General features: G+C 46.7%; 4 non-coding genes and 20 pseudogenes across 4 annotated transcripts; all 24 read left to right on the top strand.

Moving 5' to 3' along the window:
- Positions 1-385: 385 nt before the first annotated feature.
- Positions 386-504, top strand: LOC148243318 (5S ribosomal RNA; annotated as a pseudogene).
- A 205-nt stretch (positions 505-709) lies between these two features.
- LOC148243317 (5S ribosomal RNA) lies at positions 710-828 on the top strand (annotated as a pseudogene).
- Positions 829-1,386: 558 nt separating this feature from the next.
- LOC148243316 (5S ribosomal RNA) lies at positions 1,387-1,505 on the top strand (annotated as a pseudogene).
- Positions 1,506-1,714: 209 nt separating this feature from the next.
- Positions 1,715-1,833, top strand: LOC148243315 (5S ribosomal RNA; annotated as a pseudogene).
- Positions 1,834-2,394: 561 nt separating this feature from the next.
- Positions 2,395-2,513, top strand: LOC148243314 (5S ribosomal RNA; annotated as a pseudogene).
- Positions 2,514-2,749: 236 nt separating this feature from the next.
- On the top strand, positions 2,750-2,867 carry LOC148243313 (5S ribosomal RNA; annotated as a pseudogene).
- A 204-nt stretch (positions 2,868-3,071) lies between these two features.
- Positions 3,072-3,190, top strand: LOC148243312 (5S ribosomal RNA; annotated as a pseudogene).
- Positions 3,191-3,398: 208 nt separating this feature from the next.
- On the top strand, positions 3,399-3,517 carry LOC148243311 (5S ribosomal RNA). The gene has a single exon (XR_015814973.1). It is a non-coding gene; the product is annotated as a 5S ribosomal RNA (ribosomal RNA).
- Positions 3,518-4,077: 560 nt separating this feature from the next.
- LOC148243310 (5S ribosomal RNA) lies at positions 4,078-4,196 on the top strand (annotated as a pseudogene).
- Positions 4,197-4,405: 209 nt separating this feature from the next.
- On the top strand, positions 4,406-4,524 carry LOC148243309 (5S ribosomal RNA; annotated as a pseudogene).
- A 559-nt stretch (positions 4,525-5,083) lies between these two features.
- Positions 5,084-5,202, top strand: LOC148243308 (5S ribosomal RNA; annotated as a pseudogene).
- A 205-nt stretch (positions 5,203-5,407) lies between these two features.
- Positions 5,408-5,526, top strand: LOC148243307 (5S ribosomal RNA). The gene has a single exon (XR_015815837.1). It is a non-coding gene; the product is annotated as a 5S ribosomal RNA (ribosomal RNA).
- A 561-nt stretch (positions 5,527-6,087) lies between these two features.
- LOC148243306 (5S ribosomal RNA) lies at positions 6,088-6,205 on the top strand (annotated as a pseudogene).
- Positions 6,206-6,408: 203 nt separating this feature from the next.
- On the top strand, positions 6,409-6,527 carry LOC148243305 (5S ribosomal RNA; annotated as a pseudogene).
- Positions 6,528-6,736: 209 nt separating this feature from the next.
- Positions 6,737-6,855, top strand: LOC148243304 (5S ribosomal RNA; annotated as a pseudogene).
- Positions 6,856-7,416: 561 nt separating this feature from the next.
- On the top strand, positions 7,417-7,535 carry LOC148243303 (5S ribosomal RNA). The gene has a single exon (XR_015815272.1). It is a non-coding gene; the product is annotated as a 5S ribosomal RNA (ribosomal RNA).
- A 560-nt stretch (positions 7,536-8,095) lies between these two features.
- LOC148243302 (5S ribosomal RNA) lies at positions 8,096-8,213 on the top strand (annotated as a pseudogene).
- A 205-nt stretch (positions 8,214-8,418) lies between these two features.
- Positions 8,419-8,537, top strand: LOC148243301 (5S ribosomal RNA; annotated as a pseudogene).
- A 205-nt stretch (positions 8,538-8,742) lies between these two features.
- Positions 8,743-8,861, top strand: LOC148243300 (5S ribosomal RNA; annotated as a pseudogene).
- A 916-nt stretch (positions 8,862-9,777) lies between these two features.
- LOC148243299 (5S ribosomal RNA) lies at positions 9,778-9,896 on the top strand (annotated as a pseudogene).
- A 207-nt stretch (positions 9,897-10,103) lies between these two features.
- Positions 10,104-10,222, top strand: LOC148243298 (5S ribosomal RNA; annotated as a pseudogene).
- A 206-nt stretch (positions 10,223-10,428) lies between these two features.
- Positions 10,429-10,547, top strand: LOC148243297 (5S ribosomal RNA; annotated as a pseudogene).
- Positions 10,548-11,108: 561 nt separating this feature from the next.
- LOC148243296 (5S ribosomal RNA) lies at positions 11,109-11,227 on the top strand. Its single transcript, XR_015815148.1, has one exon. It is a non-coding gene; the product is annotated as a 5S ribosomal RNA (ribosomal RNA).
- A 557-nt stretch (positions 11,228-11,784) lies between these two features.
- Positions 11,785-11,903, top strand: LOC148243295 (5S ribosomal RNA; annotated as a pseudogene).
- Positions 11,904-12,176: the final 273 nt, after the last annotated feature.

Raw genomic sequence — 12,176 nt, 5'->3', positions numbered from 1 at the left:
GAGTGGATGTATTTTCAACACGAAAAGAAACAGGTGCGATCATACCAGCACTAATGCAACGGATTCTATCAGAACTCCGTAGGTAAGGGTGCTTGGGCGAGAGTAGTACTAGCATGGGTTACCTCCTGCGAAGTCCTTATATTTCACCCATTTTCTTGTGAAGTCCTCGTGTTGCACCCATTTTTTTGCAGATGATTCTTTCGACGTTACGCGCGACTTGAATTATGGTCCTCAGGTTTATTCGCAAATGTGAGTCACGGCGCTTTAGCATTTTACTTGATATTATAACGAGAACGGGAGGTGCAGTGCGCACGCACAAGGAAACAAATGACGGGAGGGGGAAGAAAGGGGAATGAGTTTATGTATTTGCATCGCAAAATTAAACAGGTGCCATCATACCAGCACTAATGTACCGGATCCCATCAGAACTCCGCAGTGAAGTGTGCTTGGGGGAGATTAGTACTCGGATGGGTGACCTCCTGGGAAGTCCTCGTGTCGCACCAATTTTTTTTCAGACGTGTCATTCGACGTTACGCTCGTCTGGAACTAGGGACCGCTGGTTTATACGCAAATGTGAGTCAAGAAGCAGGGGCATTTTAATCGATATTAGAACGAGAATGAGAGGTGAAGTGTGAACGCACAAGGAAACAAATGACGGGAGGGGGAAGAAAGGAGAAGGAGTGTATGTATTTGCAGCGCGAAATTAAACAGGTGCGATCATACCAGCACTAAAGCTCCGGATCCCATCAGAACTCCGCAGTTAAGTGTTCTTGGGCGAGTGTAGTACTCGGATGGGTGACCTCCTGCGAAGTCCTCATATTTCACCCATTTTCTTGGGAGGTCCTCGTGTTGCACCCATCTTTTTGCAGATTATTCTTTCGACGTTACGCGCGACTTGATTTATGGTCCGCAGATTTATTCGCAAATGTGAGTCACGGCACCGTCGCATTTTACTTGATATTAGAACGAGTACGGGAGGTGCAATGCGCACGCACAAGGAAACAAATGACGGGAGGAGGAAGAAAAGAGAAGGAGTGTATGTGTTTGAAGCGCAAAATTAAACAAGTGGCATCATACCAGCACTAATGCACTGGATCCCATCAAAACTCTGCAGTTAAGTGTGCTTGGGCGAGAGTAGTACTCGAATGGGTGAACTCTTGGGAAGTCCTCGTATCGCAACAATTTTTTTTCAGATGGGTCGTTCGACGTTACGCGTGACTAGAACTATGGTCCGCTGGTTTATACGCAAATGTGAGTCAAGAATCAAGGGCATTTTAATCAATATTAGAACGAGAAGGGGAGGTGCAGTGTGAATGCACAAGGAAACAAATGATGGGAGGGGGGGAGGGAAGATGGAGTGTATGTATTTTCAGCACAAAATTAAACAGGTGCGGTCATACCAGCACAAATGCACCGGATCGCATCAGAACTCCGCAGTTAAGTGTGCTTTGGAGAAAGTAGTACAATGATGGGTTACCTCCTGGGAAGTTCTCGTGTTGTACCCATTTTCTTTTTTTCAGATGTGCCGTTCGACGTTACGCGCGACTTGAATTATTGTCCTCAGGTTTATTCGCAAATGTGAGTCACGGCGCCGTGGTATTTTACTTGATAGTAGAACGAGAACGGGAGGTGCAGTGCGCACGCAAAAGGAAACAAATGACGGGAGGGGGAAGAAAGGGGAATGAGTTTATGTATTTGCAGTGCGAAATTAAACAGGTGCGATCATACCAGCACTAATGCACCGGATCCCATCAGAACTTCGCAGTGAACTGTGCTTGGGCGAGATTAGTACTCGGATGGGTGACCTCCTGGGAAGTCTTCGTGTCGCACCAATTTTTTTTCAGACGGGTCGTTCGACGTTACGCGCGACTGGAACTGGGGTCCGCTGGTTTATACGCAATTGTGAGTCAAGAAGAAGGGGCATTTTAATCGATATTAGAACGAGAATGAGAGATGCAGAGTGTACGCACAAGGAAACAAATGACGGAAGGGGGGATGGAGGGAGAAAAAGTGTATGTATTTGCAGCGCATAATGAAACATGAGCGATCATACCAGCACCAATGCAACGGATTCTATCAGAACTCCGCAAGTTAAGGGTGCTTGGGCGAGAGTAGCACTAGGATGGGTGATCTCCTGCGAAGTCCTTATATTTCACCAATTTTCTTAGGAAGTCCTCGTGTTGCACCCATTTTTTTGCAGATGATTCTTTCGACGATACGCGCGACTTGAATTATTGTCCTCAGGTTTATTCGCAAATGTGAGTCACGGCACCGTAGCATTTTACTTGATATTAGAACGAGCACAGGAGGTGCAGTGCGCACGCACAAGGAAACAAATGACGGGAGGGGGAAGAAAGGAGAAGGAGTTTATGTATTTGCAGCGGGGAATTAAATGGGTGCGATCATACCAGCACTAATGCACCGGATCCCATCAGAACTTCGCAGTGAAGTGTGCTTGGGCGAGAAAAGTACTCGGATGGGTGACCTCCTGCGAAGTCCTTATATTTCACCTATTTTCTTGGGAGGTCCTCGTGGTGCACCCATCTTTTTGCAGATGAATCTTTCGACGTTACGCGCGACTTTATTTATGATCCGCAGGTTTATTCGCAAATGTGAGTCACAGCGTCGTGGCATTTTACTTGATATTAGAACGAGTACGGGAGGTGCAATGCACACGCACAAGGAAATAAATGACGGGAGGAGGAAGAAAAGAGAAGGAGTGTATGTATTTGAAGCGCAAAATTAAACAAGTGGCATCATACCAGCACTAATGCACTGGATCCCATCAGAACTCTGCAGTTAAGTGTGCTTGGGCGAGAGTAGTACTCGAATGGGTGAACTCTTGGGAAGTCCTCGTATCGCAACAATTTTTTTTCAGATGGGTCGTTCGACGTTACGCGTGACTAGAACTATGGTCCGCTGGTTTATACGCAAATGTGAGTCAAGAATCAAGGGCATTTTAATCGATATTAGAACGAGAAGGAGAGGTGCAGTGTGAACGCACAAGGAAACAAATGATGGGAGGGGGGGAGGGAAGATGGAGTGTATGTATTTTCAGCACAAAATTAAACAGGTGCGGTCACACCAGCACAAATGCACCGGATCCCATCAGAACTCCGCAGTTAAGTGTGCTTTGGAGAAAGTAGTACAATGATGGGTTACCTCCTGGGAAGTTCTCGTGTTGTACCCATTTTCTTTTTTTCAGATGTGCCGTTCGACGTTACGCGCGACTTGAATTATTGTCCTCAGGTTTATTCGCAAATTTGAGTCACGGCCCGTGGTATTTTACTTGATAGTAGAACGAGAACGGGAGGTGTAGTGCGCACGCAAAAGGAAACAAATGACGGGAGGGGGAAGAAAGGGGAATGAGTTTATGTATTTGCAGTGCGAAATTAAACAGGTGCGATCATACCAGCACTAATGCACCGGATCCCATCAGAACTTCGCAGTGAAGTGTGCTTGGGCGAGATTAGTACTCGGATGGGTGACCTCCTGGGAAGTCCTCGTGTCGCACCAATTTTTTTTCAGACGGGTCGTTCGACGTTACGCGCGACTGGAACTGGGGTCCGCTGGTTTATACGCAATTGTGAGTCAAGAAGAAGGGGCATTTTAATCGATATTAGAACGAGAATGAGAGATGCAGAGTGTACGCACAAGGAAACAAATGACGGAAGGGGGGATGGAGGGAGAAAAAGTGTATGTATTTGCAGCGCATAATGAAACATGAGCGATCATACCAGCACCAATGCAATGGATTCTATCAGAACTCCGCAAGTTAAGGGTGCTTGGGCGAGAGTAGCACTAGGATGGGTGACCTCCTGCGAAGTCCTTATATTTCACCCATTTTCTCAGGAAGTCCTCGTGTTGCACCCATTTTTTTGCAGATGATTCTTTCGATAATACGAGCGACTTGAATTATGGTCCTCAGGTTTATTCGCAAATGTGAGTCACGGCACCGTAGCATTTTACTTGATATTAGAACGAGAAGGAGAGGTGCAGTGCGCACGCACAAGGAAACAAATGATGGGAGGGGGGGAGGGAAGAAGGAGTGTATGTATTTTCAGCACGAAATTAAACAGGTGCGGTCACACCAGCACAAATGCACCGGATCCCATCAGAACTCCGCAGTTAAGTGTGCTTTGGCGAAAGTAGTACAATGATGGGTTACCTCCTTGGAAGTTCTCGTGTTGCACCCATTTTCTTTTTTTCAGATGTGCCGTTCGACCTTACGCGCGACCTTAATTATGGTCCGTAGATTTATTCGCAAATGTGAGTCACGGCGCCGTGGCATTTTACTTGATATTTGAGCGAGAACGAGAGGTGCAGTACGCACGCACAAGGAAACAAATGACGGGAGGGGGAATAAAGGAGAAGGAGTTTATGTATTTGCAGCGCGAAATTAAACAGGTTCGATCATACCAGCACTAATGCACCGGATCCCATCAGAACTCCGCAGTTAAGTGTGCTTGGGCGAGATCAATACTCGGATGGGTGACATCCTGAGAAGTCCTCGTGTCGCACTAATTTTTTTCCAGACGGGTCGTTCGACGTTACGCGCGACTAGAACTAGGGTCCGCTGGTTTATACGCAAATGTGAGTCAAGAAGCAGGGGCATTTTAATCGATATTAAAACGAGAATGAGAGATGCAGAGTGCACGCACAAGGAAACAATTGATGGGAGGGGGAGGGAAGGAGAATGAGTGCATGTATTTTCAGCACGAAATGAAACAGGTGCGATCATACCAGCACTAATGCAACGGATTCTATCAGAACTCCGTAGGTAAGGGTGCTTGGGCGAGAGTAATACTAGCATGGGTTACCTCCTGTGAAGTCTTTGTATTTAACCCATTTTCTTCTGAAGTCCTCGTGTTGCACCCATTTTTTTGTAGATAATTCTTTCGACGTTACGCGCGACTTGAATTATGGTCCTCAGGTTTATTCGCAAATGTTAGTCACGGCGCTGTAGCATTTCACTTGATATTAGAATGAGAACGGGAGGTGCAGTGCGCACGCACAAGGAAATAAATAACGGGTGGGGGAAGAAAGGGGAATGAGTTTATGTATTTGCAGTGCGAAATTAAACAAGTGCGATCATACTAGCACTAATGCACCGGATCCCATCAGAACTCCGCAGTTATGTGTGCTCGAGCGAGATTAGTACTCGGATGGGTGACCTCCTGGGAAGTCCTCGTGTCGCACCAATTATTTTTCAGACGGGTCGTTCGACATTACGCGCGTCTGGAACTAGGGTCCGCTAGATAATTCGCAAATGTGAGTCAAGAAGCAGGGGCATTTTAATCGATATTAGAACGAGAATGAGAGGTGAAGTGTGAACGCACATGGAAACAAATGACGGGCAGGGGAAGAAAGGAGAAGGAGTGTATGTATTTGCAGCGCGAAATTAAACAGGTGCGATCATACCAGCACTAAAGCTCCGGATCCCATCAGAACTCCGTAGTTAAGTGTGCTTGGGCGAGAGTAGTACTCGGATGGGTGACCACTTGCGAAGCCCTCGTGTTGCACCTATTTTTTTTTGGATGGGTTGTTCGACGTTAAGCGCGAATGGAATTATAAACCGCTGGTTCATTTGCAAAGGTGAGTCACGGTGCCGGGGCATATTACTTGATATTAGAATGTGAAAGAGAGATGCAGAGTGCACGCACAAGGAAACAAATGACAGGAGGGGGGATGGAAGAAGAAAGAGTGTATGTATTTGCAGTGCTGAATGAAACATGAGGGATCATACCAGCACTAATGCAACAGATTCTATCAGAACTCCGCAGTTAAGGGTGCTTGGGCGTGAAAAGTACTCGGATGGGTGACCTCCTGCGAAGTCCTTATATTTCACCCATTTTCTTGGGAGGTCCTCGTGTTGCACCCATCTTTTTGCAGATGATTCTTTCGACGTTACGCGCGACTTGATTTATGGTCCACAGGTTTATTCGCAAATGTGAGTCACGGCGCCGCGACATTTTACTTGATATTAGAACGAGTACGGGAGGTGCAGTGTGCACGCACAAGGAAACAAATGACGGGAGGTGGAATAAAAGAGAAGGACTGTATGTATTTGAAGCGCAAAATTAAACAAGTGGCAACATACCAGCACTAATGCACTGGATCCCATCAGAACTCTGCAGTTAAGTGTGCTTGGGCAAGAGTAGTACTCGGATGGGTGACCTCTTGGGAAGTTCTCGTATCGCAACAATTTTTTTGCAGATGGGTCGTTCGACATTACACGCGACTGGAACTATGGTCCACTGGTTTATACGCAAATGTGAGTCAAGAATCAGGGGCATTTTAATCGATATTAGAACGAGAAGGAGAGGTGCAGTGTGAACGCACAAGGAAACAAATGATGGGAGGGGGGAGGGAAGAAGGAGTGTATGTATTTTCAGCACGAAATTAAACAGGTGTGGTCACACTAGCACAAATGCACCGCATCCCATCAGAACTCCGCAGTTAAGTGTGCTTTGGCGAAAGTAGTGCAATGATGGGTTACCTCATGGGAAGTTCTCGTGTTGCACCCATTTTCTTTTTTTCAAATTTGTCGTTCGACGTTACGCGCGACTTTAATTATGGTCCGCAGATTTATTCGCAAATGTGAGTCACGGCGCCGTAGCATTTTACTTGATATTTGAATGAGAACGAGAGGTGCAGTGCGCACGCACAAGGAAACAAATGACGGGAAGGGGAAGAAAGGATAAGGAGTTTACGTATTTGCAGCGCGAAATTAAACAGGTGCGATCATACCAGCACTAATGCACCGGATCCCATCAGAACTCCGCAGTTAAGTGTGCTTGGGCGAGAGTAGTACTCGGATTAGAGACCTTGTGGGAAGTCCTCGTGTCGCACTAATTTTTTTTTCAGACGGGTCGTTCGACGTTACGCGCGACTGGGACTAGGGTCCACTGGTTTATACGCAAATGTGAGTCAAGAAGAAGGGGCATTTTAGTCGATATTAGAACGAGAAAAAGAGATGCAGAGTGCACGCACAAGGAAACAAATGACGGGAGGGGGGTGGAGGGAGAAAAAGTGTATGTATTTGCAGCGCAGAATGAAACATGAGCAATCATACCAGCATCAATACAATGGATTCTATCAGAACTCTGCAAGTTAAGGGTGCTTGGGCGAGAGTAGCACTAGGATGGGTGACCTCCTGCGAAGTCCTTATATTTCACCCATTTTCTTAGGAAGTCCTCATGTTGCACCCATTTTTTTGCAGATGATTCTTTCGACGATACGCGCGACTTGAATTATGGTCCTCAGTTTTATTCGCAAATGTGAGTTACGGCACCGTAGCATTTTACTTGATAATAGAACGAGCACGGGAGGTGCAGTGCGCACGCACAAGGAAACAAATGACGGGAGGGGCAAGAGAGGAGAAGGAGTTTATGTATTTGCAGCGCGAAATTAAATGGGTGTGATCATGCCAGCACTAATGCACCGGATCCCATCAGAACTCCGCAGTTAAGTGTGCTTGGGCGAGAGTAGTACCCGGATGGGTGACCTCCTGAGAAGTCCTCGTGTCGCACCATTTTTTTTTCAGACGGGTTGTTTGATGTTACGCTTGACTGGAACTAGGGTCTGCTGGTTTATACTCAAATGTGAGTCAAAAAACAGGGGCATTTTAATCGATATTAGAACGAGAAGGGGAGGTGCAGTGTGAACGCACAAGGAATCAATTGATGGGAGGGGGAGGGAAGGAGAAGGAGTGCATGTATTTTCAGCACGAAATGAAACAGGTGCGATCATACCAACACTAATGCAACGGATTCTATCAGAACTCCGTAGGTAAGGGTACTTGAGCGAGAGTAGTACTAGCATGGGTTATCTCCTGCGAAGTCCTTATATTTCACCAATTTTCTTGTGAAGTCCTCGTGTCGCACCAATTTTTTTTTTCAGACGGGTCGTTCGACGTTACGCCCGTCTGGAACTAGGGTCCGCTGGTTTATACGCAAATGTGAGTCAAGAAGCAGGGGCATTTAATCGATATTAGAACGAGAATGAGAGGTGAAGTGTGAACGCACAAGAAAACAAATGACGGGAGGGGGAAGAAAGGTGAAGGAGTGTATGTATTTACAGCGCGAAATTAAACAGGTGGGATCATACCAGCACTAAAGCCCCGGATCCCATCAGAACTCCGCAGTTAAGTGTGCTTGGCGAGATTAGTACTCGGATGGTTGACCTCCTGGGAAGTCCTCGTGTCGCACCAATTTTTTTCCAGACGGGTTGTTCGACGTTACGCGCGTCTTGAACTAGGGTCCGCTAGTTTATACGCAAATGTGACTCAAGAAGCAGGGGCATTTCAATCGATATTAGAACGAGAATGAGAGGTGAAGTGTGAACGCACAAGGAAACAAATGACGGGAGGGGGAAGAAAAGAGAAGGAGTGTATGTATATGCAGCGCGAAATTAAACAGGTGCGATTATACCAGCACTAAAGCTTCGGATCCCATCAGAACTCCGCAGTTAAGTGTGCTTTGGCGAGAGTAGTACTCGGATGGGTGACCACCTGGGAAGCCCTCGTGTTGCTCCTATTTTTTTCGGATGGGTTGTTCGACGTTACGCGCGAATGGAATTATAAACCGCTGGTTCATTTGCAAAGGTGAGTCACGGTGCCGGGGCATATTACTTGATATTAGAACGAGAAAGAGAGATGCAGAGTGCACGCACAAGGAAACAAATGACGGGAGGGGGGATGGAAGGAGAAAGAGTTTATGTATTTGTAGCGCAAAATTAAACGGGTGCGATCATACCAGCACTAATGCACCAGATCCCATCAGAACTCCGCAGTTAAGTTTGCTTGGGCGAGAGTAGTACTCGGATGGGTGACCTCCTGGGAAGTCCTCGTGTAGCACTAATATTTTTTTCAGACGGGTCGTTCGACGTTACGCGCGACTGGAACTAGGGTCCATTGGTTTATACGCAAATGTGAGTCAAGAAGCAGGGGCATTTTAATTGATATTAGAACGAGAAAGAGAGATGCAGAGTGCACGCACAAGGAAACAAATGACGGGAGGGGGGATGGAGGGAGAAAAAGTGTATGTATTTGCAACCCAGAATGAAACATGAGCAATCATACCAGCACCAATGCAACGGATTCTATCAGAACTCCGCATTTAAGGGTGCTTGGGCGAGAAAAAGTACTCGGATGGGTGACCTCCTGCGAAGTCCTTATATTTCACCCATTTTCTTGGGTGGTCCTCGTGTTGCACCCAATGTTTTGCAGATGATTCTTTCGACGTTACACGCGACTTGAATTATGGTCCTCAGGTTTATTCGCAAATGTGAGTCACGGCGCTGTACCATTTTACTTGATATTAGAACGAGAACGGGAGGTGCAGTGCGCACGCACAAGGAAACAAATTACGGGAGGGGGAAGAAAGGAGAAGGAGTTTATGTATTTGCACCGCGAAATGAAACAGGTGCGATCATACCAACACTAATGCAACGAATTCTATCAGAACTCCGTAGGTAAGGGTGCTTGGGCGAGAGTAGTACTAGCATGGGTTACCTCCTGCGAAGTCCTTATATTTCACCCATTTTCTTGTGAAGTCCTCGTGTTGCACCCATTTTTTTGCAGATGATTCTTTCGATGTTACGCGCGACTTGAATTATGGTCCTCAGGTTTATTCGCAAATGTGAGTCACGGCACTGTTGCATTTTACTTGATATTAGAACGAGAACGGGAGGTGCAGTGCGCCCGCACAAGGAAACAAATGACGGGAGGGGGAAGAAAGGGGAATGAGTTTATGTATTTGCAGCGCAAAATTAAACAGGTGCGATCATACCAGCACTAATGCACCGGATCCCATCAGAACTCCGTAGTTAAGTGTGGTTTGGCGAGAGTAGTACTCGGATTGTTGACCTCCTGGGAAGTCCTCGTGTCGCACTAATTTTTTTTCTCAGACGGGTCATTCGACGTTACGCGCGACTGGAACTAGGGTCCACTGGTTTATACGCAAATGTGAGTCAAGAAGCAGGGGCATTTTAATCGATATTAGAACGAGAATGAGAGGTGAAGTGTGAATGCACAAGGAAACAAATGACGGGAGGGGGAAGAAAGGAGAAGGAGTGTATGTATTTGCAGCGCGAAATTAAACATGTGCGAACATACCAGCACTAAAGCTCCGGATCCCATTAGAACTCTGCAGTTAAGTGTGCTTGGGCGAGAGTAGTTCTCGGATGGGTGACCACTTGGGAAGTCCTCGTGTTGCACCCATTTTTTTTTTTCAGATGTGCCGTTCGACGTTACGCGCGACTTTAATTATGGTCCGCAGATTTATTCGTAAATGTGAGTCACGGCGCCGTGGCATTTTACTTGATATTTAAACGAGAACGAGAGGTGCAGTGCGCACGCACAAGGAAACAAATGACGGGAGGGGGAAGAAAGGAGAACGAGTTTATGTATTTGCAGCGCAAAATAAGAGGTGCGATCATACCAGCACTAATGCATTGGATTCCATCAGAACTCTGTAGTTAAGTGTGCTTGGGCGAGAGTAGTACTCGGATGGGTGACTTCTTGGGAAGTCCTCGTGTCGCACCAACTTTTTTTCAGACGGGTCGTTCGACGTTACGCGCGACTGGAACTAGGGTCCACTGGTTTATACGCAAATTTGAGTCAAGAAGTAGGGGCATTTTAATCTATATTAGAACGAGAATGAGAGATGCAGAGTGCACGCAAAAGGAAACAAATGACGGGAGGGGGGATGGAGGGAGAAAAAGTGTATGTATTTGCAGCGTAGAATGAAACATGAGCAATTATACCAGCACCAATGCAACTGATTCTATCAGAACTCCGCAAGTTAAGGGTGCTTGGGCGAGAGTAGCTCTAGGATGGGTGACCTCCTGCGAAGTCCCTATATTTCACCCATTTTCTTAGGAAGTCCTCGTGTTGCACCCATTTTTTTGCAGATGATTCTTTCGACGATACGCGCGACTTGAATTATGGTCCTCAGGTTTATTCGGAAATGTGAGTCACGGCACCGTAGCATTTTACTTGATATTAGAACGAGAACGGGAGGTGCAGTGCGCACGCACAAGGAAACAAATGACGGGAGGGGGAAGAAAGGAGAAGAAGTTTATGTATTTGCAGCACAGAATTAAACGGTTGCGATTATACCAGCACTAATGCACCGGATCCCATCAGAACTCCGCAGTTAAGTGTGCTTGGGCGAGAGTAGTACTCGAATGGGTGACCTCCTGGGAAGTCCTCGTGTCGCACCAATTTTTTTTCAGATGGGTCGTTCGACGTTACGCGCGACTGGAACTGGGGTCCACTTGTTTATACGCAAATGTGAGTCAAGAAGCAGGGGCATTTTAATCGATATTAGAACGAGAAGGAGAGGTGCAGTGTGAACGCACAAGGAAACAATTGATGGGAGGGGGAGGGAAGGAGGAGTGTATGTATTTTCAGCACGAAATGGAACAGGTGCGATCATACCAGCACTAATGCAACGGATTCTATCAGAACACCGTAGGTAAGGGTGCTTGGGCGAGAGTAGTACTAGCATGGGTTACCTCCTGCGAAGTCCTTATATTTCACCCATTTTCTTGTGAAGTCCTCGTGTTGCACCCATTTTTTTGCAGATGATTCTTTCGACGTTACGCGCGACTTGAATTATGGTCCTCAGGTTTATTCGCAAATGTGAGTCACGGCACCGTAGCATTTTACTTGATATTAGAACGAGAACGGGAGGTGCAGTGCGCACGCACAAGGAAACAAATGACGGGAGGGGGAAGAAAGGGGAATGAGTTTTTTAGTTTTGCAGCGCGAAATTAAACAGGTGCGATCATATCAACACTAATGCACCGGATCCCATCAGAACTCCGCAGTGAAGTGTGCTTGGGCGAGATTAGTACTCGGATGGGTGACCTCCTGGGAAGTCCTCGTGTCGCACCAATTTTTTTTCAGACGGATCGTTTGACGTTACGCGCGTCTGGAACTAGGGTCCGCTGGTTTATACGCAAATGTGAGTCAAGAAGCAGGGGCATTTTAATCGATATTAGAACGAGAATGAGAGGTGAAGTGTGAACGCACAAGGAAACAAATGACGGGAGGGGGGGAGGGAAGAAGGAGTGTCTGTATTTGCAGTGTAGAATGAAACATGAGGGATCATACCAGTACTAATGCAACGGATTCTATTAGAACTCCGCAATTAAGGGCGCTTGGGCGA

Source organism: Carica papaya, chromosome 8 (assembly GCF_054855325.1).
Source record: "Carica papaya isolate Zhongbai chromosome 8, ASM5485532v1, whole genome shotgun sequence".
In the NCBI taxonomy this organism is placed as follows: Eukaryota; Viridiplantae; Streptophyta; class Magnoliopsida; order Brassicales; family Caricaceae; genus Carica; species Carica papaya.
The sequence above is the reverse complement of the archived record's forward strand: the minus strand, read 5'-3'. Positions and strand labels throughout refer to the sequence as shown.